The 14,628-nt window shown below is 40.0% G+C and overlaps 1 protein-coding gene across 1 annotated transcript in view; it reads right to left on the bottom strand.

Annotated features, from left to right (window-relative positions):
- NLGN1 (neuroligin 1) overlaps positions 1-14,171 on the bottom strand; it is a 415,320-nt gene extending 401,149 nt beyond the window's left edge. The window contains exon 1 of the mRNA XM_056499192.1: positions 13,990-14,171. The gene's annotated coding sequence lies outside the window, so the exon portion shown is untranslated. The remainder of the gene's footprint in view (positions 1-13,989) is intronic.
- Positions 14,172-14,628: the final 457 nt, after the last annotated feature.

Raw genomic sequence — 14,628 nt, 5'->3', positions numbered from 1 at the left:
CTCCTGACAACAAATCCCCCGGCACTCCTGCTCAGCTGCAGGATCTGTCACTGCTCCTCACTCTCCTGAGTGAGTCACTCCAGCAGAAGGCTCTGACAGGAGCTGCTTGGTCCATTCACACCGAGGGAACAGCAGTAATTAGTCATATTGAACAGAATAAAAATGAATATAATTGACATGAAATGGGTTCTACAGAATTTGCTCCCAAACCCAGTGGGGCTGAACCCTTATATTGTGCAAACAGGCTCCACTGAATCAATAAACTCACTGATTTATATCAGCTGACAACTTCCCCGTTGAATTTAATGGGAAATTATCTCTTTTCTATAGATTTTCCCTACTGCTTATAATTACACTTCTCTCAAATTTTACAGGATGATTCAATGATCAACATTCTTTGTCAGGCCTTTTAGAAATGGTCTCAGTTTTGGAAAGCAAGTACATGGGAGAGATTCAGAGCAGCTTTCAGATTAATCACAGACCTGAAGTTGCTATTTATTACTGCAGTGCTGTCAGGAACACACACCTCCCAACATACCACAGCTCCCTGACAGCCTCCAGCCTTTCCCCCCCCGATTACCCACCCCAAGGCTGTGGTAGGCACACCACACATTCCCCAGATGGTGGGAATGAGAGGGACCAAATCCCCTGGCAAACACACAGGACATCCAGATAGTGGGAGACCTCATGCCATGGAGGCTTTAGGGCCATGGCCATGAGTCTCAATAGTGTATAAACTGTGTCAATTCATCCAGTTCTGGTCATCACTCATGTCCATGTGTACCCCAGCACAAACCTATAACCTGCTAAATGCCTTTGGAGCATCATCATGGGAACTCCCTGGTTTCTTAGCTTTGGCCTTTGGTATTGGTTGCAAGTTAAAGCTTCTCTTGAATTTTTTTATTTTTTTTTTTTTTTATCCAAGTTAATTTGTTTTCCTGTACCTCCATGGAAGATGTCCAAAATTTACAGACTGAAGCTGCTTCCAGTAAATACATGGCAAATATGAACACAAGGACATGGGCAGCAGCTGTCAGGGAGAGCCATTGGGTGCAGGAGTCCCCTTGTGAGCCACAGCTCATCCTATTTGAGGCACACATTTACCCCTTTTCAAGACCAGAAAAATTTGTACATCATAGAATTAGAGTGGTTTGGGTTGAAAGGAACCTCAAAGATCATCCACACCCAATCCCTCCACCATGGGCAGGGACACTTTCCACTAGACCAGGTTGCTCAGAGCCCCATTCAACTTGGCCTTGAACATTTTTATATATTTAAAAGTTAGGAAGAAATATATCAGCTATATTCAGAGTTGAACAAAAGTACAGAGTTTTGCTGCCAATATTGCCTTAACTGGGATGGGAAATGCTTTCCCTATTTGCTTCTACAGGAAAAGTAATTTCTTTGCAGATGGAGAGAAATTAATTTGGGGACAGAACCTTAGGTTATATCAGCTGAATTACACTGATCTACTGATCAAAGATAAGACTTCATTAAGTTAAAACAAAATGGTGGAATTCATTTTTAAGTGATAATGCAAAACCTACACAGAGGAGACCCTCCAGTACTGTGAGAAGTAAGAACTGTCTCTTCCTGTGAAGTTGCAGATTCATTTTCATAAATTTATGAAATACTTCTCAAGCTAGTGGGAGTTGCTGTGCAAAGAACTTCAGTGCATTTAAAACACTCTTAAAGGCATTAACCTCCCACATCTTATGTTACAGTGTTCCCTAGGTAACCTTGGGGCAGGAATATCTCACTCCATGATGTGCATTTCCCCAGGAGGCTGTTAGAAAGAAAATCACCCCAAGACAGCAACAGCATTCAGACATCTTCTCTTTGAGTTACACCCTCATAACACCAGTAATATCAATTCATCTTTCCTCCTTGTAAATCAGAATCTTCCTGTTACCAATACTTAGACACACACACAAATAACCTTAACAGAGCACATATAACTCATATAACTTAAAAAGTAAACAAACCCTTCAGCAAGCTAGGGATAATTGGGTAGGCAGATGAAGATCGATGGTGAATCCCAGGGTATTGAAGTAGTAATTAAAAATAAACAAACAGGAGATAAAAATAGAACTTTAGCAAAATATTCTCCCATAAGGGGTATGCAGTAGTCAAGCGCCCCATCAAAAAAAGCAGGAGAAGAACAAATTTCTTTCTATTTTAAGTAAAATGAGATTAATTTTTCCTGTAGAAAACAGGCTGCAACCACCAATTAAATCAATTATCAAAGCCAGAGTAAATTCCATTTTTTTGAGATTGTTAAATACTTAACATTTTTTAAAAATTCAGAGAGATCCTGCCCTTGACTATGCAAAACTTGTGAGTGTGACTTCTGTAATGCACAGCAGTCACACCTCCTCTGCCACCTGAAAGACCATCAGAAACACGGTGTTAAATGCCTTAGCCCATCTCCTCTGCCTGAGTCATTTAACATGAAGTCACAATATAAATACAAGTGTCTACTTAACACTCCCTTGAAAATGAGAGCAGGGATATTGTGGCATCAGTTCAAACAAAACACAAATACATGGGAAATCTTGCTTTAGTTTTCTCTTCTTCTGTACTTTGAGAAATTTGATGATCATGAATAGGTGATACAAGCATTCAGTGAGAGATACAGACTCATAAAAGGACACTCCAGCACAGTCCATTAACGTTCCTTGTGCATATAATCTTTGTGTTTTGCCTTTTGGGAGTAGACTCAATTTAACTTCAAGTGCAAAATTTAGAAAGAAAAAGAAAGTGATAAAATAATAAGGAACATCAGTTTGCCATTCTTTTTACGTTTCTGTATAATTTCTGATTCTTCATTATAGTTACAATGCTTTGTGCAGTTTCACTTAAACAGTTTTCATCAATATTGCACAGAGTAATTTTGAGCCTTAGAAGATTCTAACTTGTAGTTAAGTATACAAAAGCATGGTATTTTCTTATTTCAGTTGAAAAACTATGCAACATGTCCAAAAATCACACTTAGATATAGAGGGGGAAAGAGGAGTTCAGCATCTATGGTAGCAACCATGGCACTACTTTGCACTATCTACATTTATATGAATATTGTTCCAGTTAAGCTGATGTTTGTTCTGTTCCATATCATGCTCCTCAAGAAATAACCCAGTTCAACAGCTGTGCTAAAATACTGAATCCAGCCACTGTAGACATACCATAATTCAATTTTGCATATTGGTACCACCTTTTCTTTCTATGCATTCTCCACATTAAAATTCACTATAGAGCTGAGATGAAAAGCAACATGGGGCTCTGGATCACAAAAAAAAAGGAAAAAGAAATTGTTCAGGACAGCAGCAGCAGAGCCAAGTGTAATTCACAACTGAGCACCTTAATATCCAGAGTTTTCACACTCTGGGCTGAAAAATCTGCTCAATATATACAGCTTCTCTCTAATAAGATCAGGGCTCTAAGATCAGCCAAACCTACCCACTGCTTAGCTGGCACTGAATTTGCTAACACATTTCTCAGACTCATACTTACTAATGGAGTCTTGAAAAGCTCTACTGAGGTCAATGAGGATAGGAATTCTGAAGTCTTACTCCCCACACACTGTGGGGTTTTCTTTATTCAATCAAACCTTTCTGTATCAAAAACAGAAGCAGACCTTGGCCACTGCTTCAACAATAAAGTTCATTGTAATACTGACAAAAAAAAGCACAAGTGTTCTCATATTCCTCTAAAAATCACTTTTTTTGATTGCAAAATGGGGGCAATGAGAGCTGCTTTATTTTAAACATGAAAAATTACCAGTGATCAAGCACAAAGTGCTTCAGAATTGATGGAGGTTGGCTGAGCACAAGCCAAAGCTGAGCTGAAAAGCCCAGTCAGGAAGAGCCAGCTGGTGAGCTCTGGGTGGGATTTCCTGGGAGGGCTCTGTGCTCAGTGGCAGCTCATGGCAGTCCTGTCCTCAGTGAAGCTCTTGAATTTTAGCTCTGGCCTTGGAACACAACACCACAACCGATGGAGAGGTAAAATGGGATGAAAAGAAGTTAGAGGTATTCCAGTCAGCAGGAGCTGATTTAATTTAGAATCACAGAATCATTAAGGTTGGAAAAGACCTCCAAGATAAAGTCCAACCTTTGACTATCACCACCTTATCCACAAAACTGTGGCTCTAAGTGCCACACCCAGATGTTTTGTGAGCACCTCCAGGAACGGTGACTCCACCTCCCTGGACAGCCCTTTCCAACACTCAACAACCCTTTCCATGAAGAAATCTTCCCTAATGTCCAACCTGAACCTCTCCTGACACAGCTTAGGTCTATGTCCTCCTGTCCTGTTGCTAGATTTAGCTTATTTTTACACCACAGGAACTACCTGACATCCCATCCCCAGCTGCTAACATTTTAGAACTTCTGGAAGAGCAGTGATGTGCCAGAGGAAGGGCATGCAACAACCAAAACAAGTCATAATATCAGGTCAGATTTGGAAGATGCTTTCCATAAAAACAATCACCAAGCTTTAGCTGTTGTAAATTTTTATTATTCAGAGTGTTAATATAGTATAACTATGTTATGAAAAATCTGGAGTTAATGGAAATGCCTGAGCATGTCCTGGAATGTGAAACAAAGGTGCAAGTAACCTTAGGCTTCAAAAGTTAAACCAAGTTGTGGTAGCAGGAGAAACTAATGCTGGTTAATGACAGCTTGCTGCAGGACTTGCTGTATCTCCTTGCTGTGTATATTGGCTTCTTCAAGAGCCAAGCATTAATAACAGGAACAAATACAACCATTTCAGTGCCCTGTCAGTGATAATGGTCCACAGAAACACTCCAGCAATCCAGGAAGTTATAGGTTAATTCATCTGAACACATGAATTGAGTTGTCTAGCCTGGGGAGAACTGGAAAGTCAGTGAGTGGAATATACCTGTATTTCTTATCATACAATTCTGTCAATTTTACCTTTGGTTATTTAAGATGCTGAGAAGATTCAAAACAAGTATGGAAAAATACTGCACCAATTCACATTGTGCAACTGCAGGTGTCAGATACCTGGTCTGAATTAGCATCCTTGAGCCCAAAAGCACCACTTAAACCTCAGTGTAATATTTTCTGTAATCTTCACACCACACTTGTATTCTTGTCAAAGACTGTAGCTATGCATGAACCCAGCAACATAAAAACTTGGAGTACTGTAGGACTATATTAAATTATGCATAATAGAAGAGCAAGTGGCAGATGGTATTGTAGAGTATGCTGAGATAGTGGTATTTATACAATAAGCATTAAAATAAATGTGTCTAGATAAATGAGGTTATTTGCAGGTATGACGCACCTGACACTGAAATAAATGTTTATTTTCAGGTTGCATGCATCATGCACAGGTTATTTCACACAGATTTGCATCTGTCACATTGCAGGATTGATGTGACACAGAAATACAGACAGTAGTAAAGGGAACTCACAGTAGCAGGTATTGGAGACAGACAATTAGGAGAAAAAGGCTTCATGAAACAACAGCATGGAACAAAAAGAAAAAAACCACCAACATCAGGGAAAACAGGAGGGACAATAGGAGGTGGCAAAATGCTTCAAAACGCTTGAAAAATGAAAAATGAGATCAGGAAGTTAAAAGGGACCTGTCCTGGAAAAAAAATTACTGCAAGATGTAACAGCAGCTGCTATGGAGTGTGGCAGCCACTTAGGAGAGAGGGGAAAGCCCTGCTGCCTTTTGCTCTGCTCATCCCAATGAAAGGAAGGACTCAAAGAGAGGAAATGCTGTCACAAATCAAACCAGTGGCCACCTCCTCCAGTTCTCTCTCTGGGCTTGCTCTCATCCCCTGGTACAGAAGTGGGCAGTTGAGGTGGGTCCTTTTCACTGTCCTCACAAAAATAATACATAACAAATCCACTGCAAACAGCATGTATAGAAATTACCTTAAACTATCCTGGCAATACTTCCCCACAGTTGTAACCAGATTTTTGACCTTCAATTCTGTTGCCCTAAATAGATGCCCACATTCCACAGCTTACAAAAGAATAAAAAGATGGACTTACAAAAAATCTCCTTTATTTTTGTCATTAAGAAACGAGCTCTAGGAGGAGATGGGTCACATTATATTCTGCCAGGTCTTACTTGGAAGAAATTCAAATAATCACATGAGAACCAAAACAAGTGTTTGAATGACAGGTGGTAAAAATTTGGTGGGGATAACAGTGATATTTTGCTGATAAGGAATATTAATGATGTAGGAAGAATGCAAATAGCCCAGCTTCTGAAGAGGAAGGGAGCACTCCCTTCTGCAGGGCTCCAGACACACCAACAACCCTGCATGTTGGAACAGTTGTCCAGCCTTTCATCACTCTGCTTAGTTTACCAGGCATGTAGCTCAGACACTTTGGGGTACTAGGGGAGGTGAAGTGTCTACGCACAAATAAAGCATGTTTTTTCCCTTTACAAAACATCAGAAATAAAATTAATTTAAAGTCTCGTTCCACTGGTGCATTTAGAAGTTCCTCAAATAGTCTATTCCAAATCCACAGCAATTCTATAAAACAAAATGAATAGCACAAATCCAGCAAATATATCTCCTGCCAAGATGAGCTCTCCTGTTTTAAAATCTTTTATAGCATCTAATGTATTTATTTGCATCAAGAGGGCATTATGCCAGTTAACATCTGTGTTCTCTAGAGTTGGTAATTCTGCCTCCCATAACTAGTCATCAATTCTGCATGAAAATACACAACTGTCTTTCCACTATAGATTCTATCTGCTGCTCAAATTTTCCATGCACATTTAGAGAAATACTTAGTGAAATACTTCTGCACAAAGAGATGTAGACAGGAAAGGACAACTCAAACATCTTTGGACACCCTGCCCCCACCTGCTAAAGGTATTTGTGGACCTTTGTATTCAGAGTTGATATTCCATTATGAAAATAATTAAAGACCAAATCTCCTGCTAATATAAATTGACATGGCTTCTTTGAAAGGTACAGGAAATTTCCCAGATGTCCATCAGCTAAAGAGTCAGTCCTGAAACCCTAGGGCAATTCACAGCACACAAAATCAGTAAAAGCACATATATTTTAATGTGGTTTAAATGACCTTAACTAACTGTTATATCAATGCAGGTGTCTCTTCCTGAAAGGCAGATGTAATTTCACCAAAAGAAAGGAAATTTTTCTGGTTTATGAGAGAAAAACTAGGTGCCAGAATTGTAAACATACTCAATCTCTCTTCAAATTTAGATGCCTGAACACCTTTCCTTACCTAGCATTAAATGAGCAGGAAAGAAATCCATCCTTTGCCAGTGAGAAATGATAAAGGAGAATCAAAGTCATAGCAGACAAAGAAAATAACTGAGATTTGGCCAAGATCAGGAACAACTGGGTGGATCCAAGGTAAGCCATGTGCCAAGCAAAATTATGTAGGTCATTAGAATGCAATGAAAGAACCAATTTTGTTTCCAGCATCACCACAAACTTTCCAGCCTGATAACCCTGGGGTGCAGCTGCACCACGCTGCCCACTGGCAGCATCCCTAAAGCTGCAAACTGAAACTGCTCAGAACACCAAAACCTCCAGCCCTCAGCCCTAAAATTCATTGGGATGATTGGCTTGTCAGTGTCTGAGCCCTCTGTACCTGGTTTTATGAGAAAAGCTTCTAGCACTTGACATTCTGTAAAGAATTGCCTTGCAATTGGAAGCCCAAGAACTCTGTGTTCTTTGCAGCCAAGCATTAACAGAAAATGCCTGTCCAGCAGCATGGTCTGGTGACTATCCTACTAATTAGTGAACTAAGCATTGCCTAAATGACAGGTGGTGCATAAAGGCCACTTACAGATGGCCTGGGGAGCATTAGCAGAAGGACAAACAGACCACTTTTCACTGCCTCAGTCTTTGCAGTGCACATTTTATTGTCTGTTTCCCCAGGACCCTTTACCTCTTCATGCTTGGGATCTGTGCTTTGGTTCCTGCATAGCTTCAATTGTACAAGAAAATAGCTGTGTAACACTCCAGCAATCAGAACAAGGGATTTCAGATGAAGTGCTGTGTGCTCTGAATATCCACAGAAGAAACATTTTAGAATGATGAGGTCAACAACATACCCAGCATCTCCTAGAGAAAACACATACCAGTTTTTACTGCTTCTTGAGAGGTTTGTGAGCCAAATTATAGTTCCTATATTATTGTCAAACACTGTACTCAGGTTCCCAGTTTATTAGTTAGAGGCAGGTATTTTATTTATCTGTTGCAGTTACTGTTTTTTCGGTTTTTTCCTTCAGGTTTCTCTTCAAGTTGGTGTTTTCTCTTGAAATTGCTCATACTTTGAACAAGAAAGCAGATTTATTTTCTGTGATATATGTTCAGTTGGTGATATCAGAAAATAAGTAAAAGAATGTGGTATGGTTTCAGGTTACATGTGGGAGCCAATTTTCTAGGATTAATGGCTCAATTAAATGGAAGTATAACTTCAATATTCTTTTTTTAAAATGTGTGTCAAATCACACCATCTTTCTCATTACTGGAAAATGTTTTAGATACTTTACAGACCAGTGAAGTTCTGAAAACCAGGTCATTTTTTTGTCTCAATCACAACAGACTAAACTTTCAAGCTTGTGTACATGCATTCTTGCAGGACAATTTATAGCAGTGCAATGTCAGTCAATACCACAATTAAAGAAACAACAGAGCTTTCACACTACCTATGACTGTAAATTACTCTTTACCTCACTGTTCAGGTTATTAACTCAATTAATCCTTTTGTCCAGAAATTACCACCTTTATAGAACAGTTCTCCAACACAGAAGGTTGAAGTGCAGTCATTCAGCCAGGACACCTTTTGCCTTCCCAGTCTCAATATAAATACTGAAAGTGGTTCAAATTTGGCACCATGCATATAAAACAGGAAATTATGTCCTTCTTCATTTGCAAAAAAAAAAAAAAATGGCTTACATTGAGGCTTTTTTTGTTCTCATTGCACAGTGCTATAATCAAAGGCTAATGAGCAAAATTTCCCTGTGAGTAGGTGAGAAATCCATTTCCCCCCCACTCTTTTCTAAGACTGAACTATGACAGAGAAGTTTTTTTAAATGAAAAGCATTATAGTGTTCAGTGTATTCCAGCATGGATATAGCACCAGCCAGAATGAAGGAACCACTTACAAATCTTCTGTGATTCTACCCAATTCTCCCACACACCTGAGTCATGGTCAAGCTGTTGAGCCTCCATATATTGTGATTAATGTAAGCAGAAAGTAAAAGTGCTCTTTTCTGACAGGATATTTTGACTCCACCTTTCTATTTTCCACTTAGCCCAGACTTGAAAGCAATGAGAAATGGTGTGATCAGAATCATCTGAATAGTTCTGATACTTCTGTATAAAAAAGTGCTCCAATATTATTTGGCAGGGACCGCTGCCTCCTAATCATCACTCACATCTTCACAACACAGACAGCAACAATAGGCACTGTCATTTCCCCTAGAATTGGAGCACAAAAGCCTTCAATATGTTTGATTTTTCTGTCTCAGAACTCTTAATTTTCCAGGTTGTCCCTAAACACAAACCACAGAAGTTTTATTGTTCGTTTTATAATGAAACATTTCTGCATTGTAGTTATTGTTTGAATGGTAATTAGGTATTTTTGATCTCCTTTTGAATGCAGCTTTTTTTTTTATTTAAACACTTTTTATTGTTGAGCAAACTGAGGTATATTCCTGGCTGCCACACTACAAACAATTCAATTTGGCAAATGCTGCACCTGTCACTGTCTTTTGTCTCCTGTAAGAGCAGAGAATTGCATTGGTGCAAATGTCCCTGTTGTTCTGCCTCTACCACCTATGTCTGCTTTACAGCTTGTGCTGGCATCCATCAATTCTCACTGTGTTTCACCACAGATGATGTAGAAACACCAGGCATTGCAAATTCTGTCCACAGTCTGAGCAATACAGACTTCAGGCATTTATTTCTCAAACATCCCACTCCAACATCTGGGAAAAAATAGGAACTACAGTGCAAGTTCTTGAATTATATTGCTCTGTGAGGAAATCAAGGACTTTTTTTGTGCATCTGTATGCATGAAGATCACATATTCTACCAAGAGCAACAGAGCATGATAGAAGTTCATTGTGCTTTTGTGAAAAGGTCATTAGACATTTGAAATAGTAATTACCTGTATCCATTCTCTATCCCCTATGACATCCCTAACAAGAGAGTTCTCTTTTATCATGCCTTTTAGACAGTACATTTTACAGACACTGTAACAATGAATGCAGATTTTTTAATTACTTTTCTATTTTGAAATAAATTATTATGCAATACTTTTGGGGAGTGCCATCTTTTGTGAACTTGGAATGAGAAAGTGAAATGCCCAGAAGCAAAGCATTGACAAATATTGTTAGACCTCTCTAAAAAAGAACTTTTAACTTAACCACATCACTTTGGTGCATTAAAATACCTACTGCTAAATTCTGTATTTGAAAGATAGGAGGAGGCAGCAAGCGGCCACCAGAGTTATCCAAGGCAGAGATATTGCATCATGCTCAGGCTATGATCAGTTGTTTCATAAAAACAAGATCAGACCATGACCAGCAGCAGCTCCAGCCTAGCTGCACTTTTTTTTTTCTTGTCCCCAAGAAGACACTTCATATAAAATTTAATCATCCAAAATTGTCAGACCCAGGGCTCCCTTATAAAAGATCCCCTCACTGAAGAGATACAGGATACAGAATGTTTTTTTTTAAATTAAAGTCTTTGTACTTCACATTTCAAATGCTTTTTGATTTTTCCTTTTTTTTTTTCTACCTTTAATATAAGCTAAAAATAATTTTAATGGTGATTGCCATGGCAATAAGTAAGCTAAGATCTCAATATTTGAACTTCCAACTAAGGCTGGAGTGCTCAGTGTCGTGCTTTGGCTGTGATTTATCACACCCAGTTTAACAGAACAAACCCCACACAGCACTGAGGTTCACCACACAGGGCAGCACAGGAGGAATTTGCATCCAGCTGGGAAAGGAACAAGGACACATGAAGTGTAAGTAATTTCTTGAAAGTAGGAGTGCTGTGTTTTAATATATGGGAATGCTGCTTTCAGCCAGTGGATGAGGACTGGCTATAGGAGCTGTTCTGCATTTTCCATGGGTACCTCTTCCCAATCCTCCTGCTTTGCCACTTTCTTCTGCATAAAGCCTGCTTTACCTGCATTTTTCAGAGACAATAAATCCAGTCCTAAGGGAAGAGGTCCAAGTCTCTGGAAATAAACTTGGGGTGCTGAAGGTGCCTCCATGACTTTGGTGAGGTATTGAGAAAATGAGCTTACGCTGATATAGAAAGAAAACTACTGATAAGGCACTAGGAGGAATTTTATATCTCTGCCTTGTTTTTACTGAAGAAATATGATATTTCTCTTCAAGACACACAAATTTGGAATATGCTTGATTATAGGGAACATAAAAGATGGGTGATCAAGAAAACTTTCAGTGTTTTTTCCTGCTTGACTTGCTATATAAAGGGCAAGGATCCTGATTTTATAGACCCTAAAATATAAAAAGGACTCAAAATGCAATATAAAGCTTTTTGTTGTTGTTTGCTTCAATAAATCTACATTTTATCTTCTCTGCAGGGCACAAGTTTATCTTCCAAACAGCATCCATTTTGAAGAAGCACTCATCAGCACTGCAGGATAATTTTTTTTTGAGAAATGCTGCAGGATTTTTGACTCCTATGGAGCAGGAGTATCAGAATAATATAAAGATTAGACCTTAAAACATAAGTAGAGGAGAGTATATCTGCCCTCACCTCCTGTGACAGACAGTGCTTTGGTGCACTGTTAGAAAATGCACAGCCTCACTCCAAACTGGAAGAAAAGCAGCAATACCATGCAGGTGTGTGTTCATGAGACCAGATGCAGGCAGACAAGCCTGATTCTGACACCACACATAGCCAGTCACTGCAATTTGTACTTTTTCACCCATTCTGCATCTCTGTATAACTTTCCTCAAATCAAAACCCTAGTTCATCATCCTGCACATTACCACCAGGAGCCATTACCACAGCCTGAGCCTTTATTAAGGTATCAATATTCCTCCCAGCACTCTTTGCTCCACAATCCCCAATTAAATTACTGCTTTAATTGTCTGCTGTCACTGACAGGTGAGTTCATGTGCTGCTCCACAGCAGCAACTGAAGGTACTTGCCTAACTGCAGAATTACAGTACAGACTTAAATGTTCTTTCTTTATGCATAAGAAATGGTCATAAATCATTGCTTCAGCACAATCTGCTCCAAATGGAGTGTTTGGGGATTTTTTTTCCCCCCTTTTTCAGGCTGTGATTGCCACTGGCCTGATAAAAAGTTATTTTCTGCTTTCCAGTATTAAAGGTCCTTTCTGCTTTCCAACCTCTGTCAATATTCTGAGAGTGCTAATATTCACCATGAGTATTTCTCTTAAAATTGAGAGATTTTTTTTCAAGTAGCTGTCCATATTTTGTGTGCCTGGGAATCCTTCTTATATTTTAATGAACATCCAAGAATGAGAAAAGGGATTGACACACTGGAGTTAAGTTAGAAAGCCAAATTCTTTAGGCTTTCTAGTAAATGATACATTATTTTACCTGAACTAAGATTCATTGTGTTCCATGCAGAACAAGAGTAACCAAAAAAGATCAGGAGCAATGGCACCCACCTGCACATGGCTAAAAGTGACAGTGCCTCCAGCCACACAATATTCTTTTTATTCTGTTTTGATCGTTTTATACGAGATCAGAGATTTAAACTGTGCTGAAGTGCTTTATAGCTCTGGCTAAGTTAAGAAGTGACATTTTAATGGCACGTTTGAGGAATTTATATGGACAAGTCACCTGACCCTAATGTGATAGCTCCAGTGCAGCCCAGAGTAATTCAGCCCAGACCCCGTGGGGTCAGACAAAATCGTAACTCTCTTTAGTCTCTGAGCTATTAAAATTCAGCCAGACTGCAAGGTTGACAGCTGTTTACTGTAAGGTTACCTCCTGCCTGCCAAATAATGGGGCTGCTCTTGGCACCTTTCCACCCTCTGAGTGGAGAAAAGGATTCCTTGTCATCGGAACCACGCTGAAAACGTCGCGTTCCTCCAGCCAGGAATGTGGGTGCCTTGGAACAGGCTTAGCTTGGACTGAGCTGGTCCATTCCCTTACCTCACTTCTTCTCAAAGTAAGTGCTATCACAACATCTGAGTGGAATATAAACTCCGAGCTAGAATTCTGCCTAGTAATAGTGGCAGACCCACAGAGAGATTAAGAGTAATGGCACCTGCTCTACAGAGCCTCAGCTGTCTCAGGATACCCACATTGCTGTGGGAGAGAAAACCAGCTTCTCCCTTATAGCTCTGCTCCCTTAGCTATAAGCAGAAAGAAATACTTTCTCCTCTGTTTCATTAAAAAAAAAAAAAAAAAAAAAAAAGCCATAATATTTTATCATCAGTTGCCAAGAAGACACATATTAATGATAAAGAAAAGACAAATGTCATGTCGAGGTCAAGAAACAGCACAGAAAAGTCAGCAAAATCCTCTCATTAGAGCCCTAATCCCCATTCCTCATAATTTTGTAATTCTGTGTTTTACTGTTTCTAAAACCACTCTCACGTCTGTAGCAAACATTTTGCATTATAACAGTATTAGCTAAAAATAGGGTAGGGAATACAACAACTCCCCTTCCTTTTGAGCTTTGCAGCTCTCCTGTGTGCTCTCTGCACAAGCCCATGAGTTTGCACTCCCTGCCACACAGCTTGGGTGTCTCCTCAGAGAGGACAGACTCTCCTCATTTTCCTCTGCAGCCAAAGCCACATGCTCAAAGGTGCAATTCAGAACCACTCACAACACGTGCAAACAAAGGAAATCTTCCATTTTTCAGCCGCTCTACCTGTGGAGGGTTACATAAAAGGCAATAAAACTGCAAATTCTTCCTCTTGCTGTGTTTTAAAAAGAAAATAGAGCCGTAACTAGTAATTTTCACTCAAAAAATGCAGCATAACTACCTACCTGCAACAGCACTGCTGGGCTTCTGATCCTCACAAGGGGAGCTGCCAGTCCACCACCCCCGCTGAAAGGGGGAGCCCCCTAAACACCTCTCCTTTTAAATTTTGCTGCTAATTAGCTCTAGATAGCTTTTCTTGCACCTGCCTTGTTTGGGTCCTAGGCTCTGTGCAAGCGACCCCAATCCCAAACCCAGTGTGGGAGTTGCCTGTGGTGAGCAGCAACTGCTGTGTGGGTGTCTCAGGAGCTGGCTGGGAGGCAGCTCACTGATACTTGTAGGTTTTAAGTCACTTGGTAACTTCTGAAAATTTTATCCAAGTGCTTTGAACACCACCAAACCAGGATATAATGGAGATGACAGGTGTTTTCACCCTAAAATGAGCTGCAGAGCAGATATTTGTCAGTCATATGGAGGCACAGGCTGAGGGTTGGAGCTATCTGCTGCATCCCATCCCATTATCCCATCCCATTATCCCATCCCATCCCATCCCATCCCATCCCATCCCATCCCATCCCATCCCATCCCATCCCATTATCCCATCCCATTATCCCATCCCATCCCATCCCATCCCATCCCATCCCCAGTGAATTTTGCTAGTTTTGGCTGGTACTCTCACTCTCTCATCACCCATCAATGGTCAGCTG

The sequence above is a fragment of the Oenanthe melanoleuca genome, chromosome 9 (assembly GCF_029582105.1).
Source record: "Oenanthe melanoleuca isolate GR-GAL-2019-014 chromosome 9, OMel1.0, whole genome shotgun sequence".
Lineage (NCBI taxonomy): Eukaryota > Metazoa > Chordata > Aves > Passeriformes > Muscicapidae > Oenanthe > Oenanthe melanoleuca.
The sequence above is the reverse complement of the archived record's forward strand: the minus strand, read 5'-3'. Positions and strand labels throughout refer to the sequence as shown.